The sequence below is a fragment of the Macrobrachium rosenbergii genome, chromosome 9 (assembly GCF_040412425.1).
Source record: "Macrobrachium rosenbergii isolate ZJJX-2024 chromosome 9, ASM4041242v1, whole genome shotgun sequence".
NCBI classification, from domain to species: Eukaryota; Metazoa; Arthropoda; class Malacostraca; order Decapoda; family Palaemonidae; genus Macrobrachium; species Macrobrachium rosenbergii.
In genome coordinates, this window is record NC_089749.1 from 30,621,747 (window position 1) to 30,639,051 (window position 17,305).

General features: G+C 38.1%; 1 protein-coding gene across 1 annotated transcript in view; it reads left to right on the forward strand.

Moving 5' to 3' along the window:
• The first annotated feature begins 443 nt into the window (after positions 1 to 443).
• The window catches only part of LOC136841671 (protein eyes shut-like), an 82,959-nt gene continuing 66,097 nt past the window's right edge, over positions 444 to 17,305 (forward strand). Inside the window, exon 1 of the mRNA XM_067108862.1 lies at positions 444 to 567. The gene's annotated coding sequence lies outside the window, so the exon portion shown is untranslated. The remainder of the gene's footprint in view (positions 568 to 17,305) is intronic.

A 17,305-nucleotide genomic window follows, 5' to 3' on the forward strand; every position in this document is an offset into this window, starting at 1 on the left:
TTATTATTAACATTAAAAGAAACATATTTTCCTTAAGAAAGAAAAAATAAAATAATTTAGTCCTATCGTGGTTTAGACGAATTCTCTCTCTATCTTGCGATTGCTTGTAATTCCGTAAATAGGTCAGTTACCCCTTGCTAATCCTCATGAGGGTGAAGCGGGTCTTGATGATGAGGGGTCTTCCACATAGCCATCCACGATCGTGGACCCCCAAAGCCCCTTCGGTTGGTCTGTATACAGTGTAACCATGGCAACCGTAGTTCCCCCTGCTCCCGCCAGGTGGCCAAAACTTTTCATCATTGCCTTGGTATGAATCATTTGTTACGGACCTTATTGATCCCTATCTGTTGGTGTCATAAGGGTGGTTGTGTCATACCTGAGTGAAGGCTACGAGACTCGAGGAAGGAACGACTCAGCTGTTGAGAGGTGACCGAAACTTAGATACCGGCAGTGACAGTATTGCTTATGTGGAGATCGCCCGCATGCAGGTTGTTGTAGTACGTGGAGACGCGTGTTGTGTTTGTGTTGACCACGCACTAAGTCATCGAACATTAAAGGAAAGAAAAGGTAAGGATTAGCCATTTTCCAGACGAATATTCGAGGAGGATAAACTGTTCAGATATGTATCACGGCCCAGCTTATCCGTACATTCACCTTTGTAGTGCAACCTTTCATGAAAGTTCATCAGGGATCGGAGTTCTTGATGCGTGATTCGTCTTCGTAGAAAACAAGAAAAACGAAGATATTAACCCAACACTGTCTTAAAATTCTGGCAAAGGAAATTGGCAGTTTTGCTAACTGTAAATAGACATTGAGTTCTTAAACTTTGAAGAAGCTGCATACTATTGGAAAAATTCTTGGAACAGACAAATGATATTACAGTAATTCAAAACGTTACTATTATCCTGTAAAATATCCACTTTAAGTGTATTTGAGAATAGTTGTTGGCTTATGCTTACTTGTAGAAGCTTTGCTGTTGGAGAAGAGAACTTAAAATCATGGTTAAGCTGTAGAGACGGTGCGTAACAATAATCCTTCCGTAGGATGACACAGACTTTGCCAACGTGACTCGAATTTTACTATTTATTAATGTTTTCACTGAATGCTTTGATGGTTTGTCTGTATCGGTCTATAAATTAACGATAAATTTCGTGTTTTATTCTAGCGCAATAAATTTTAGGCCACAAGTGAAAAGTTTTTACTTGCACGTAACGGCGACGCAGAGATGTTGATATTTCAGTTGTTAATAACAGTGCTCCAGGAAAAAGTGCTTTTCGATGTGTAAAACAGCGAGAATTACCTGTGGTGGGTGTGAAGCTGATACTTCGGCCATTTTGCATGGGATATTAGTACACTAACTCTTGCATCCGTGTGTCCATAATTCAGTGTATAATTAGGGTCACTCTTCACAGCACAAATGAGCTGTCTAATTCTTAATAGTATGTGGGCCTTGCCTTCATCTCTGAACTCAAGAACTTTTTTTCCTTCGTTGTCCCTGTAGTGTTGTCAAGTAAGAAAAAATGCATAGGTATGGATAGTTCGATGACCCAGTACCATTTGAAATTGACGCTCGGCTTAATACAGGGATACGGTATGGTATGGTCTGTGAAGGTTAATTCGTACGTTTATTTTATTTAAATAATGCTAAAATATAGACTGCCTCAGTTTCCAAATGTTTCCATTATTTTAAGTACGAAAGATATTAGAGAAAAAGAAAATATTTTGAGGAAGTTTGTCGAGAATACTTTTAGTTAGAGTTAACGAGACTGAACATAGCCTCCAAAGGCAAGTGAGAATGAAAGGAATGAATATCGCATAGAACAGTGTACATTGTGAAAAGGGATAGATTTTTAAAGGATATTACACTCTTAAAAGAGAAACTGACGTTCATTTGTGTGCTTGTTGCACAAAAAAAAAGTAGATCAGTCAGATATCTGATTAAGATAGTAGTGAAAGATTTATCGACTGAATAGTTGAAGTCACTGCATAGTGAAAGAACTCATTTGCCTTACAAGGATTGAAAGTAACACGCGAGGGTTTTCCAGATAGGCCTACATTCTTGAAGTTTCCAAGAGTGAAGTTCTAGGGCTAGAGTACAGTATGCTGAATCCGAGCTAATGGTAATCACAGATTAGAATGGGGAAATGTTTGGGAGAGAGTATCAGGCGGAGAATAACAAATTAGGCCTCAGTGCTAGAGATTTTAGCCTTATAGCCTAGAGTCGATGTAACTCAAATGCGGACAATATTCAAATAACGTAAGCGCATGCAGGGAAATTTGCACTTAACCTGGCTTTCCGTCTTCAAAGGCGTTTACGTCAATGTTCTGCTGTAATAAATAACATACATAAGTAAGTCCTAATATACATAGAGGAATGTGAGTTATGTTAAAATAAAAAAAAAAACTCCCTTAAGAATGCCAAGGCTGATTGCTTGTTTGAATTTCTCTTCGCAAGAATGTTGAAGAAAATATTTCCAACTAGAAATAATGGGCTTTAACAATTTAAAATACGACTCACAGGGTGACTGTAGCATAGTAATCACGCGCATAATAACCAAATATTCTGCTTGAATTTATTCCTTTTAGACCACCGGCCATCTCGCTGTAACGATTTATCGGATCTTGGAATGAAGTGCACTTTGAAGCATCTCCCGCTCGCATCGATTGGCATCAGCTGTTGGGGGATATTTAGCACGAGAAAGAGAGACATGATTTTTCGATTAGTAGTATCAATTCGAGCGTGCGCACCCTATTGACATTCGCAGATGCATCATAACATTTCATGATAATCAGGTCATGCTCTCGGGTCAGCAGCACTCGAGGAATTCAGCACCAGGAAGTGGCATACTCAGGCCGAATAACGGCTCTACTTACACGGGATAACGTAATTTCATCGTGCGGTGTCGCACGAATACTTTTAAGGCACATTTTAATTTCTTGATATCAAATTAATAATAATAATAATAATAATGATAATGATAATAATAATAATAGAAATTTGTAAGGTGAAATTTGTGCTACTACATTCTTCTTAATTACTCATTTTCACAGATGAGCTATTTTCGAAATAGTACCCTTAGCTTAAAGTAGCTCCTCTAGCTTCAGTGTCCTTGAGATATAACTTTTGTTTTATGTTAGATTAAACCAATCAAGAGCTGGCACGGGCTGTCTTGTTCCTTGAGCAGCCCATAAATTTTTAGTTCGGTGACCTCGATCTCGTCTACGGTCCGTTGTGTATCTCCACGGGGTCCTTGCTGACCTTTTCCCATGTTCCAGTTATGGGATTTTCAGTCATAAAGGTGCAATACCTCGTTTGACCTCTTGACCAGATCCTTTCTTTTTTTGAGCAACATTGTTGTTTCATGTTGCCTAAACTGCTGAAATGTTTTGTATTACCTGCTAATTGTGAACCACGAGTTGGTAAGTGTCCCTTTGAGTACTTTGCTTTTGTGTGTGTGTGTGTGTGTTATTGCTTTTGTGTACTAATTTGCTTCCTTCTTAATTACCTTACATCTTAGGGATAACGCCCATGGGATGAACACTACCCCCACTAGCGGGGAACAAACCATTCAGCAGCCTGAATAACATAAACAACAAATTAGTTTTGAAAGGGTTACCCTTATAGGAACTGTTCTGAAGGTCAAACCGGGCATTGCGCTTGATGGCTGCGAGATAAGGATTGCTGAAAATCCCAGGGTTGAAACAAAGGCAAAAGATTAGCAAGGACCACGTGGAGGTACACATCGGACCAAGGACGAGATTAGAGACTAGACGATATGCAAACAGATCACCGGACTGAAAGCCACATCACTCTTAAGATGACAGCAAGAGCACTACTGTGTAAAAATTCATCTGTAAAAATGTGCGTGTAATAAGAAGATAGAAACATTAATTTGACTTCATGGGTTTTCTTTTTCATAAATCAATTGGAAAGTGAACGTTCGTCGACTTATTATTATTATTATTATTATTATTATTATTATTATTATTATTATTATTATTATTATTATTATTATTTGTTTATTTTTTTTTTTTTGTTCTATCACAGTCCTCCTATTCGATGGGTGGTTTTTATAGTGTGGGGTTCCGGGTTGCATCCTGCCTCCTTAGGAGTCCATCACTTTTCTCACTATGTGCGCGTTTCTAGGAGCACACTTTTCTGCATGAGTCCTGGAGCTACTTCGGCATCTAGTTTTGCCAGAGTCCTTTTCAGGGATCTTCTGATCGTGCCTAGTGTTCCTATGATAATGGGTACAGTTGCCACTGGCATATTCCATATCCTTCCTATTTCGATTTTCAGGCCTTGATGCTTATCAGTTTTTTCTCTTTCTTTCTCATCTACTCTGGCGTCCCATGGTTTTGCGACATCAATGAGTGACTCCTTCTTCTTGATTTTGTCAATCAACGTCACGTTTGGTTTATTGGCACGTACCACCCTATCTGTTCTACTACCATAGTCCCAGAGGATCTTTGTCTGTTCGTTTTCTATCACTCCCTCAGGTTGGTGTTCGTACCACTTATTACTGCAAGCAAGCTGGTGTTTCTTGCACAGGCTCCACTGGAGGGCTTTTGCTACTGAACCATGCCTCTTTTTGTACTGGTTCTGTGTAAGCGCCGGACATTCGCCTTGTTACATGGTTTATGGTCTCGTCTTTCATATTGCACTTCCTGCATATGGGTGAGATGTTATTTCCATTTATTGTTCTTTGGACATATCTGGTTCTTAGGGCCTGATCTTGTGCCACTGTTAGCATTCCTTCTGTTTCCTTCTTGAGATCTCCCCTCTGTAGCCATTGCCATGTTTCATCGCTGGCCAGTTCTTTTGTCTGTCTCATGTACTGTCCGTGCATAGGTTTGTTGTCCCATTCCTCTGTTCTGTTTTTCATTCTCCTGTCTCTGTATATTTCTGGGTCATCGTCTACTTTTATCAGTCCCTCTTCCCATGCACTCCTTAGCCACTCGTCTTTACTGGTTTTCAGATATTGCCCCAGTGCTCTGCTCTCGATGTTGACGCAGTCCTCTATGCTTAGTAGCCCTCTCCCCCTTCCTTTCGTGTTATGCATAGTCTGTCTGTATTTGCTCTTGGGTGTAGTGCTCTGTGTATTGTCATGTGTTTTCAAATTTTCTGGTCTATGCTGCGGAGTTCAGCCTTCGTCCATTCCACTACTCCTGCGCTGTATCTGATTACTGGTACTGTCCATATCTTTATGGCTTTCGTCATGTTTCCGGCGTTGAGTTTTGACTTGAGTATCGCCTTAAGTCTCTGCATATATTCTTTCCTGATCGTGTCCTTCATCTCTTGGTGTTTTTATTATTATTATTATTATTATTATTATTATTATTATTATTATTATTATTATTATTATTATTATTTGGAAATGAAAAACAAACAATTAAACAGCCAGTTTTTCACGACAAAGCCTGTATGAATATGCTCAACTTGACATTTAATTAGAGTTAAAAATAAGAAAACGTTTGCAAGCTATATATGGTAGATATCTGACTGAAAAATAAAAACATAAAAACATAATACGTTTCCAGCTCCTGTTGACTACTCTGATATAAAATTCAAAGACGGAAATTTTCTTGCAAGCGGAATATATATTTATTTAAGCGTAAGAATGTACCTGGTTAGACAACAGAAACGGTACTTTACATATTAGTGTTGTTTTACGACAGAATGCGGTATTGAGCAGATTAATATTGTATTATATGGCAGTATCTCGATTATTATTTTTGTTGCTAAGTAGAGATTTTTTGTTATTTTTAGCTCCGATAACGCATCCCTGTTTTTATTCTTTGCGTGTTTATTTGTGCGTGTGTGTGTGTGTGTGTCTGCTTGTTTATGTGTGTGAGAGAGAGAGAGAGAGAGAGAGAGAGAGAGAGAGAGAGAGAGAGAGAGAGAGAGAGAAAGCTTTCATTTCTTGCCGAGAGAATGGAGACTTGTATTCAGTATATGGATTTCAACATTAGTCAGACGAATGCACCCAGAAGAGTGCTGTTTGGAGCGTGACCTGAATTCACATATTGATTGAAAGTGTGTGACAAGTGGATAACGCGGCGTATCATAAAAGAAAATGACTGCCTACTTCAGACACTTGAAGGAAAAAAGGGGTTTTATGCACCGTATTGTTTGCGTACCATCATAAAACTTACAGTTTACGTATGAATGATTGATTTTTTATTTTTTTACGTACACTAGCATCACAGCAGCGTTTGTCATATGTTATATTCGGAAATAAATTACAAGAAAGATATTAAATTAAAATGGTAGGCATGAATATAACTCAGTATTCTGATTATTTGCTGAGCTGACTGGAAGTAAGATTATGCTTGGATAAGATAGATAATAACGTCTCAATGACTATTTTTGAATCACCTACTTTTGAAAATAGTTTTTTATGTCATGACTTCAGTACAAGTCTTTGGTTTTGTAAGATTACGCAGGAATGAGCCATAAGCCATATATAGGTGACATTACTTCAGCAATTGATTTCTGAAGATCCGTAATTACCTTTCTTGTTGCAAGGAATGGTACTGAGTTATTAAGCGTGTTTATTTACGCGTGCGTACACGCCCTCGTGCACTCCACGCCCACAAACGCACACTCAAACGTTCTCTCTTAATAAGAGAGAAAATAGATATCCTCATCTCTACATTGCCCCAGTTCCTCGTTGGGAGAGTCGGTAGAGTTGTCGCCTAGCACTCGCTAGGCCCGAGTTCGAGTCTCCGACCGACTAATGAAGAATTAGAGGAATTTATTTCTGGTGATAGAAATTCATTTCTCGCTATAATGTGGTTCGGATTCCACAATAAGCTGTAGGTCCCGTTGCTAGGTAACCAGTTGGTTCTTAGCCACGTAAAATAAGTCTAATCCTTCGGGCTAGCCCTTGGAGAGCTGTCAATCAGCTCAGTGGGCTGGTTAAATTAAGTATACTTAATCTACAATGCCCCCGTAGGGGGTTAGCGCCATTAGTGCACCTCATGCGCTACTCTGTAGGCATTACTTAAGGTTCTTTGCAGCGTCCCTTCGGCCCCTAGCTGCGACCTCTTTCGTTCCTTTTACTGTACCTCCGTTCATATTCTCTTTCTTCCATCTTACTTTCCACCCTCTCCTAACAATTGATGCATAGTGCAAACTGTGAGGTTTTCCTCCTGTTACACCTTTCAAACCTGTTTACTCCCGATTTCCCTTTCAGCGCTGAATGACCTCATAGGTCCCAGCACTTGCCTTTGGCATAAATTCTATATTCCGTTCTGTTCTGTTCTATTCATCTCTACATCGCTCGCTTTGCAGAAAGGTGAATGCCCTCAGCAAATCTGACATGGCGCTATCGACATTCAGAGACAATTTGTGTCGGAAACTCCCGGAAAGTGTCAGTGAATGTCGATGCTGTAGCAATCAATCATTCGCGCGAGAGGGAGCGATTGGCGTTTGCTTTTTCCACACTTCTTATAGTCTCAAAAAAGCTTACGCTGATGTGCCTTGCGAATTAGGTCAAAGCTATATTGCGCTTTGACGCTTCCGCCGATGCCATTAATAAAGAAGATTAATATGTTGCTGGTGTATTTTATTAAGAGGCTTGCTTTCGAGATTACGTTCTTGATATAAACTATAAATGTGTATAGTTATCATTAAAATACTGATTTATGGCCGATGCTTTCTAGATGTTTCTCTTGATGTTACCATGAAAACCATTTTAAACTGGCTCTTGTTAATTCTATGGCGGTCATTTAATTCATGTTGTCAGCTCTGTGACAAGTGTATGGATATAAGACAGTTTCTTCAGACCACCTATAATATATTAAAGGAACTTAGTAAATTTGGAAGTCAGAAAGAGATAACCTTAGTCAGAGACATACACGTGTATGTCAAGCGAGACACTGAGTCACATCAACAAAGGGAAAGGCGATTTAAACAAAGATGAAGATAAATTGACTAACAAAGTTCCACACACAAGACTCATATGTAAACCCGACAAAGTGAGTGATAAAGAGAGAAGGAGGAAAGGGAACGCTGTGTCCAAGTACGCTGAAAGATGATGACGAAGCGAAAGCGTTGGAGAAATTCCCGAATAACTCATAATCGGTAAAGGCTCTTTGAATTCGTGTTAATCGATAACCAGTAAGTCACTTTTGCAAAGCTTGAGCTAAGTGCAATAAATGGATTTTTATTTATTCATCCGTTTGTTGTGTATTCAGTTCGACAAATGGGGCGTCTGTATCTTTATTCATATTCATTTTTCTTTCTATACTGTATGCAAATAAATGGAGTATGTATTTGCCTCTTTATTGACTTATTCATTTTATAAAATTTCTAAACGCAGTTGACTTCATAAACTCTTCAACAGTTTGTTATTTATCATGTTTGACTTCACTTTTTCTCTTATTGCAATTGCCAGTTTCATATCTTTATCCGATGTATCGTACACTGACCAATGAAGGACTTTTCTTCAAATTAACCAAATTTCAAAGTCTTTATCATATGGCCGAGGAATGAATGGTGCTCACACATCATTGAAGAAGTGGCCAAGTGATTTACTTGCTAATCAGACCAGAAGGAACATAACGATGATTTCTTAAAGAAGTGTTATATACACACACACACACACACACACACACACACACACACACACACACACACACACACATATATATATATATATATATATATATATATATATATACATATACATGCATCTTTATTTTCTTAAAAGAAGTGGCCGATGGAACGAGCAATTTTATCCAGCAAAGTCAGATAGAAATAAGAAAAATAGTGGGATGGGATGAGATTTTTGACCCTAAACTATGGAAGATTGAAATCCTTTGGGAAACTGAAGCAAGAAGTGAATTCTAGAGCCTGGTAACTGCGTCCAGGTGCGTCAGACCGAAGCGACAAAAATTCTAATGATCATGAAACAGTACCCATGAGCCAGTTTTTGAACCTTTTTTTGCTGAAGTTACATCATTAGCCACGTATCATGGATGGTTATGTTTGGCTAATATTCTCAAACAAAAGAAGAAGCGTGAAATGCACTCAAAGCTTAGAGGGGTTTGACAGAAAGGAATATAAAATGAACAGACAGCGTGAGATTTACGAAGTGTTGTCTTAACGCAAGGATATTCAAATAGTAAAATTTTCTTGAACCGTTCAAAGCCTCATACTATGTCCGTTTTTTTCAAATAAATACAGCAGTAATTTTATCTTTTGAATGCACGTTAAAAGAAGATGTATGCTCTGTAGTGACAAATTGATTTTTTGTTTGCTTTGTTCATGGAAGATGAGGTAGCCTAAAGGAGAAAACGAGGTGGTAATAGAATGCATCCGATAGTAAATGTGTGCTTCTTATGCGAGTTGCAGTAGAGGCTATAATAAACTTAAATAGTGTTATTACGTTTCTTCAAGCAACAACTTGCGTTTTTCATTTAGGGTTAATTGCCTTGTCATAAATGTTTGAGATGAGAACTCGTTTTCCTCTCGGTCTTGGTGTCAGTGAAAAGAAACATTGACGACGCGAACAGAAATAGAGCGGGAATTATTTAGCTACCCAACCATCTCCACTTGAGCATGCCTGTATCATCTTTGCATGTTACAACTGAATGCATGTGTAATCACTCGTACGAAAACACAGCTGTTTACGGAGTTCCACAAGACCTTAGTTCCTCAGCCATTTTTCCTGACTCCGCAAAGGCCGCAGCAAATTCAGGAATATGCTTACAACGCATAGTTTGGAAGCTAACCACTTGTCCCCTGCCTTAAAACCAGAGCTTTCGTTAATTGACGTGCTCGGAGAAGTTGTTAAAATGAAATAATTCTGTAAGACGTGAGAGTATGAAGACAATGACTGGTAGATCCGAATATGGCCTATAATTAATACATTCAGTGGCTGTTCATAAGTTTGTGAATAATTATCATGGTTTACGAGTATATTGTCATTCGTGACAGCAATCAGCCATTTGCTCGTTCTTTTGGTAAGGAGCGCAGAAACTTACGGAAGTAAGAAATCGTCACTAGTCTGTGTTATTAATGTCATTCGGCTGAAAGGATTGTCATTTCCTGTTCTTATTTGTCTAAGACCCAAATGTCCGGTTACTCTGCTGAAAACCAAGCGCCATAAAATGCATCCTGTCTGACCGAGTGAGGGCGCGTGTCACGTAAGTTTTCAACATATCAAAGTGACCCTCTGTAAACCACATATCAAATTCGCATTTTTTCCGTAACATTCGGGGAGCCGTTTCCAGTTTAAAACAGATTAGCAAATGACTTTTCACACCAGGCTTTGAATGATAAGCAGTTCATAGTTTGACTTGAATGGTCTATGTATATTGTTAATTCTATTCTCTTTTTCCAGTAGTAGTAGTAGTAGTAGTAGTAGTAGTAGTAGTAGTAGTAGTAGTAGTGCATGTGCAAGTATTTGCATATGCTGACTTTGCAGATGAAGAAATAAATGGAAATGTTTTCCTTAACGATAATGCCTTACATTCGTTCTCAAATATCCGAGTTTCGCAACGTTGGGTAAATTCCATAACGAGCATTTTTTCCGAACAGTTGTAAATAACGTCTCTTTCACTTAAGATTTACCTACAGATACTACTATTGCAGTTTTGTGGCCGAAGTATTTGCAAGCATAATAATTACAATAAGGAGAATCAACATTGCTTGGAAAGGCAATAGGTTGCTCAAGAACTCTGTCGTGAGCTTGTCATAATATCATGGCGGGAATGCGTCCGTTCGACTGCGTGTAGATATATCTTAATAAATATCGGAGTACTGAAATTTCCGTTTCTCTATTCGTTCCCACGCTCGTATTTACGTGATGTTGGAACATAATTTACCTCTTGAAAGTAAGTCACGGGAAAGGATGCGGGTCGTGGTTTCTTGTGTGAAATACTAGATAATGTGTCGTAAATTTCTTTGGAACCTGTAATGTGAGCTCTGCATTCCCTAACAAAATGTAAGTGTAAATTTGTGAGAGGATGGCGGGTAAACTAGGTACTAAATATCAGTTTGATAAGATAAATATCGTTGTCAAGGATACAAATTAGAGGTCAACATTGCTTTGCCATCGATACACGGAAAGACGTTGACAGAAGATCCCCTAAGGTCAGCTTGTTCTAACGACAACAACAGGGCAACGAAAACGATGAAAGGGGTCATGACAGAGAAGGTTCCAGTGTTGCCGTTTTCTGCGATATCTGGGATCAAACTGGAACTGTGCTCTTTGGAACTAAACCAATAAAGACAGGCACAACCATTTATTCTAAAAAGCAGACACGTTCAATGGTCATGATAGGCTTCTCTCAATGCCTGATGACAGTGCTACTTCCTACGACAAAATCAAAGGATCTGGGGAAAAAGTTACTTATACCTTATACCTTAGTTTAACCAGACCACAGAGCTGATTAACAGCTCTCCTAGAGAGGGCTGGCCCGAAGGATTAGATTTATTTTACGTGGCTAAGAACCAGTTGGTTACCTTGCAACGGAACCTAAGCTTATTGTGGAATCCGAACCCCATTATAACGAGAAATGAATTTCTATCACCAGAAATAAATTCCTCTAATTCTTCATTGGCCGGTCGGAGAATCGAACGCGGGCCCAGCGGAGTGCTAACTGAGTTCGATACCGACCCATCCAATGAGGAACTAGGATCTGGGGAAAAAAGAAAGTTGGGTGCTTCATACTTTTTGGGCGAAGCTTCTTCTTCTTTATTCTTTTTCGATCGTAGAGTATACTTTGTATCCCAGACGAATATGTTTTATTATTCACGCCATTCTTTGACTCGTTAATAGGCACTTCTTTTTGTTTTTGCGGGGCTCTCATTTTATTTTATATTTTATTCTTGTGAACAGATAGAATTTTATTTCCATTTTAATAACTGAAGTACGCGAGTCTAAAATCCTGATGAAATGTTATGAATAATAAATAAATATATGTCTGATTTACTGTCATTTATTCAGATGAAGTATAGGCATAGCAAGAGAAATTATATCTGGAACCTCGGCAGTCTTGCTGTCTGACAGAGGCTGGAGACCACCCTTTTATGGCAGGGGGCATAAATACCATCCGACCAACCAGGCGCCCCTCCCCCCACCGCCCCACCGCCCCACCTGACACTAAAACTCGACCAAGTAGAAGCTTTGCGCTTGTGGGTGCCTTGAGCTTACACCTGACGCCTTCCCGCAGAATAGGGGGGATGATAAATGATCCTTTCGGCAGCGACGCAGACAAAGGCCTGCGGAGAAGGTTGGATGTAGTCAAAGTTTTTTAAAAAGGAAAGCTGGCCACTTGGTCAATAAGGGAGTCGTCGGGGGCTGTTTGCATGTTTAATTTGAACTCTGTTTGTTATGTGATGCCGTGATTAAGAATACATTTTTATGGCGTTCAAAGTATGGCAGGGATACATGAGGCCAAGAACGGGAAAATAATAGGCACTTAAGAATGGCTTGTCAACGGGTTACACAAAGTAGTCGTGTCGGTAATACACAATATATCTCCTTACGGGGTTAGTACCGTCGGTGCACCTCACGCGGTGCACTGTAGACATTACTTAAGGTTCTTTGCTGCGTCCCTTCGGCTCCTTAGCTGCAACCCTTTTCATTCCTTTCGCTGTACCTTCTTTTATATTCTCTTTCTTCCATCTTGCTATCCACCCTCTCCTAACAATTGTTCATAGTGCAATTGCGATGTTTTCCTGCCGTGACACCTTTCAAACCTTTCTACTCTCAATTTCCGTTTCAGCACTGAATGACCGCATAGGTCCCAGCGCTTGGTCTTTGGCCTAAATCCTATATTTCATTCTATTCCAATACACAGTATATAGGGTATTTTACATTTTGTATTTAGAATATTGCAGTGATGTATACTGTATATTCAACGCACTGTATTGTTTGAATGAAATATCGAACTGTTGTTACTTACCAGGGGCCGTTGGTCATTAGGTACAAAAATATTTGGGACTAGAATCTTCATTACACACTGATTTTAGAGGTAAGCCATGTGCCAGAATGTAAAACGTGATCAGAATTTACAGGTAACTTTTACTATAGTAGGTCCTTTTTGTACTCCTCCAATCTTGAAGCCAAAGCAAATTGCGTACACATTCAGGAGCTACTATGTAGGTAGATTCATTGTACTGTTGTTAAGACATATAGCTTTTAGCAACGAGATTTTTACGACATCATGGGTACAGAAGAAAGCCAGTTTATGATCCTATTAGTGAATGAATTTATCAGAAGAAATTAGTCGAACAATTTATTGTGGATTTAACAGTAAATTCAGACGAGTAACATAGAATAAGCTGCAGTTTTGTCACGATAAGCTGTATAATGCCTGAGACCATTCAGGCCATAACAGTCCTTGGTACGAAATAGATCGCTGTACTGAAGAAGAGAAGAAATGAATTAAAATGTAATAGAAAAATGAGTAAATATATTTTAGCAAAAGATTCATTCTATAAAAGAAGTACTCTGTCCCACAATGAGAAAGAAACGTTTTCGTATTATTGCAGTTCACCTACGCATTGGTTCCATAACTGATTGCAGCGAATTCCCGAAGCTTTAGCGAGTTACTCGGCGCACTCCTTCGCGTGACCGGGATTAATCGTTCGTAAAATGTGTCCGTTTAATTGTAACTGTCTGACGCGCTGGTTGTCATGGCAACAGACGCAGGGTCACCGGGTTTTGGGCATCGTCTGTTGCCCACCCCACAGGAGTCTCCTCAGTTGAAGGAAACAACTCGATTTGTTCAGCTTGTATATAAATAAAATATACTGAATTTGCTAATATTATATAGTCTTAAGTTCGCTGTAGTAGTAGGTTGGTCGGTTGTTAGATATTAAACAAGTAGACAGACAGAAGTGGATTAGAACTGAAACTGAGATAAAACTGGAGTAATTGTACAAATATGCGAGGTATTCAACTTGTCCGAAAGGAATTTCCTGTAGTTATTAAAGACCTGCAAAAATCTGGGAAAACCAGAATCTCGAGAGCTCCAGATTCTAATTTCGACGAAAACTGGAGCAAAGAACACAATGAAAAAGAACGCGAATATAAGGGGCGTCGCCTGTTACTTACAAATGAAGTATTGGAAAAAGTGCTCTGGGACATTTACTAATATATAACTGATACACAGATTCACAACAGATAACTGGAAAAAATAGTTACAGTGAACTAGTACATAGATTTACAATAGACAACTGGAAAAAATAGTTACAGTGAACTAGTACATAGATTTACAATAGACAACTGGAAAAAATAGTTACAGTGAACTAGTACATAGATTTACAATAGACAACTGGAAAAAATAGTTACAGTGAACTAGTACATAGATTTACAATAGACAACTGGAAAAAATAGTTACAGTGAACTAGTACATAGATTTACAATAGACAACTGGAAAAAATAGTTACAGTGAACTAGTACATAGATTTACAATAGACAACTGGAAAAAATAGTTACAGTGACAACTGTATCCACAAAACATCTAGAATGATGAACAGGTTACGAAGCCGTAGACGTGGCAGCCATGAATTCTTGTGTTAGGTACATAAAAATGTTGATAACTTTAATGATTCCCCGGAGGCCCTCTTCGTTAGCAACATCACGCTAACCTGCTCGCCAAATATCCTGTTACAGAATCACGGAACCAGGCTCGTTTTATTCATCTATTTATCTGTGTATTTACTTATTTTTTTACTTGGTATTAATAATTTTCACATCATGGTTTTTAAGCCTCATTTTGTCGTTTTATGATAATTATCCGCTGTCTCCCTTTCTCTGCCCTTCTCATTTCGCCTGTATATTAAAAGGCGAGATTGGGTATAAGTTTTCCGTTGGCGTGTCAATTATTGCATTTAATGATCGACTGTCTCAGAGAGAGAGAGAGAGAGAGAGAGATGCTATCAGAGTGAAAGAGCGATTTCTCCCTAAAAGATAGGGAATTTGGATCTCGAAAAATGTACATTAGATAATTATATACTGAATTTCGAGGAAAAAAGTATCATAAATAAAAACTTTACCTCTGTAATTTTTTTGCTCCTGAATAATTATGCTCGAGACTAAATAATAGAGGAGTTGGTATGGATGGTGTTAACATAGTGAGGCAGTATTGATTAATCGATAGTTAACGGTACCAATAAACAGGCTGGGTAATATTAGTGATGCCTGGGAACTGATAAAATATTACTTAATATTATAATATCGTTGAAAACGTCGTGCAGTTGGAGCTTGTAAAGTTAAAGCGAAGATGCAATGCACTACTACCATAATACAATTCTCCTTGCATTTTACAAATCCACTCATGTTTTTATTTATATATTAATTTGTTAATTTATTTTTTCTATGAGTGATCGCATCTTTCTGTACTTCCCTTTACCTTCTGTTACTTCTTTCTAATAAACACCATATTCTTAGGAGGCTCGAATTTCAAGTCAGTGGCCCCTGTGAGCTTTTTCCGTGTGAATAGGGTTCATCCTCTGAATAATAATAATAATAATAATAATAATAATAATAATAATAATAATAATAATAATAATAATAATAATAATAATAATAATAATAATTTTGTTATACAGATAGCATTATATAAATAATAAACAGATAGTTATGCAATATTGAGAAATAATATAGTTTTGATGAATAGGTACCGAGATAGTATTGATATATAAATAGTGATAGGCCATATTATTAGTGAATAGACGGTGCCGTTGTATCAACAGATCGAGACGTAATTTTTATTGAACTGGAGTGATAGAGTATTGATTAGTGAACAGTGATATGTTGACAGAAAAAAAAAGTTGGTGACATGGTATTAACAGTAGGTTAATATTAATAAGAATAATAAAAAAGTTAAACTATTTGGGAGAGAATGCAAACATTGATTAGGGTCGTATGTAAAAAAATAAAACAGCCTGAAAAATACGCTTGTCCGGTTAAATCTCTTGAGGACTAAAATACACATGGTGAAAGCCTCGTTTCCTGTTTTTCTAGTGTAAAGGTCAAGAAAGTATTCCGTTATCTTTCTTTGCTTTGTCAGTGAACTCTGAACAGCTCACTCTTTCAAATGGATATTTCTGTGCTCAAAAGGGGTGATGCTTTAATCATTCCTTCTTTACGTGGTTCCAGTTATGATGATCCCAACGACAAAAACAGCTACGATAATAATAATAATAATTATTATAATAATAATCTATGGTGCATCACTATGCTGTGACCGGAAACAGTAAGTAAAAAGCCACAGTAATATATATGAGCGACTGTACTTTTTATATTTTGAAAAATGCAGTCGCTCCTGTACATTGCTGTAGCTTTTTACTTAATAATAATAATAATAATAATAATAATAATAATAATAATAATAATAATAATAATAATAATAATGTTTACAATAGCGGTCTCATTAGGAAGAAGTGCTGGGTTTAGTTCCAGACCAACGCGGACGTGTCTAGTCACAATCTGTTAAAAGCCATTTTGCCTTTCTTGAACGAATCAGTATGTACGTGGTAGTTATTTAGTTATGGTGTGTCTCAGCTTGGGTGTCGTAAGGTATAGGGCTTGCAAACTCATCCCAAAATGCATGCTGGGGACCGAAGGATAATGCACTGGAGCCGTCTCCTCTAAGGGGCAAGGTTCTGAAGAAGATGCTAAATGTTAGCTTTTTGGATATGTTCATTTTGTGTGTGTGTGTATTTATGAATATAAATATGAGGACAAAGAAGAAAAGGGTGTGGCGGCCTTTCAGACATTATCCCTTCTATGATACGACACAGCAACGGAAGCCCAACGTTTCCTGTTGCCAGTCTTTTTTCTAAAAAGGCTGTTAAGCAAGACGTGAATATTAAATGCACGTATAACAGAAGCACAACTGAATCCAGAAAACATAAAGGCCACGCCAACTTTTCAAATCGTAGAGTCGATAAAGCAAAGTGAAGACAATATTCACTTCGGAAAGGGATTTCCAACTAGCGATACCCAATGCAACGGCTCTATCTTCTTTCTTTCTTTCTTCTTTCCTTCTTTCTTTCTCTGTTTCTTTCCACATCCTGCGGTGAACCCAGGCCAGTAGTCATGCACGTGAGCCTCCGGAGATAAGAAAACCAAAGAGAAACTGAAGCTCAAATCGTTTTCTAAGATAAGGCTCGGGAGCTTCCGTTCCCTTCGTCTCGTGTTCAGGCGGAGCCAGATAAAATAAATGCCTGTGGTTGTGTGAAGATTTGTGTTGTTCTTGACGTCTTGATTCCATTTATGTATGCTTGTATACATAGATAGTTGTTTGTATATAAATATATATATATATATATATATAT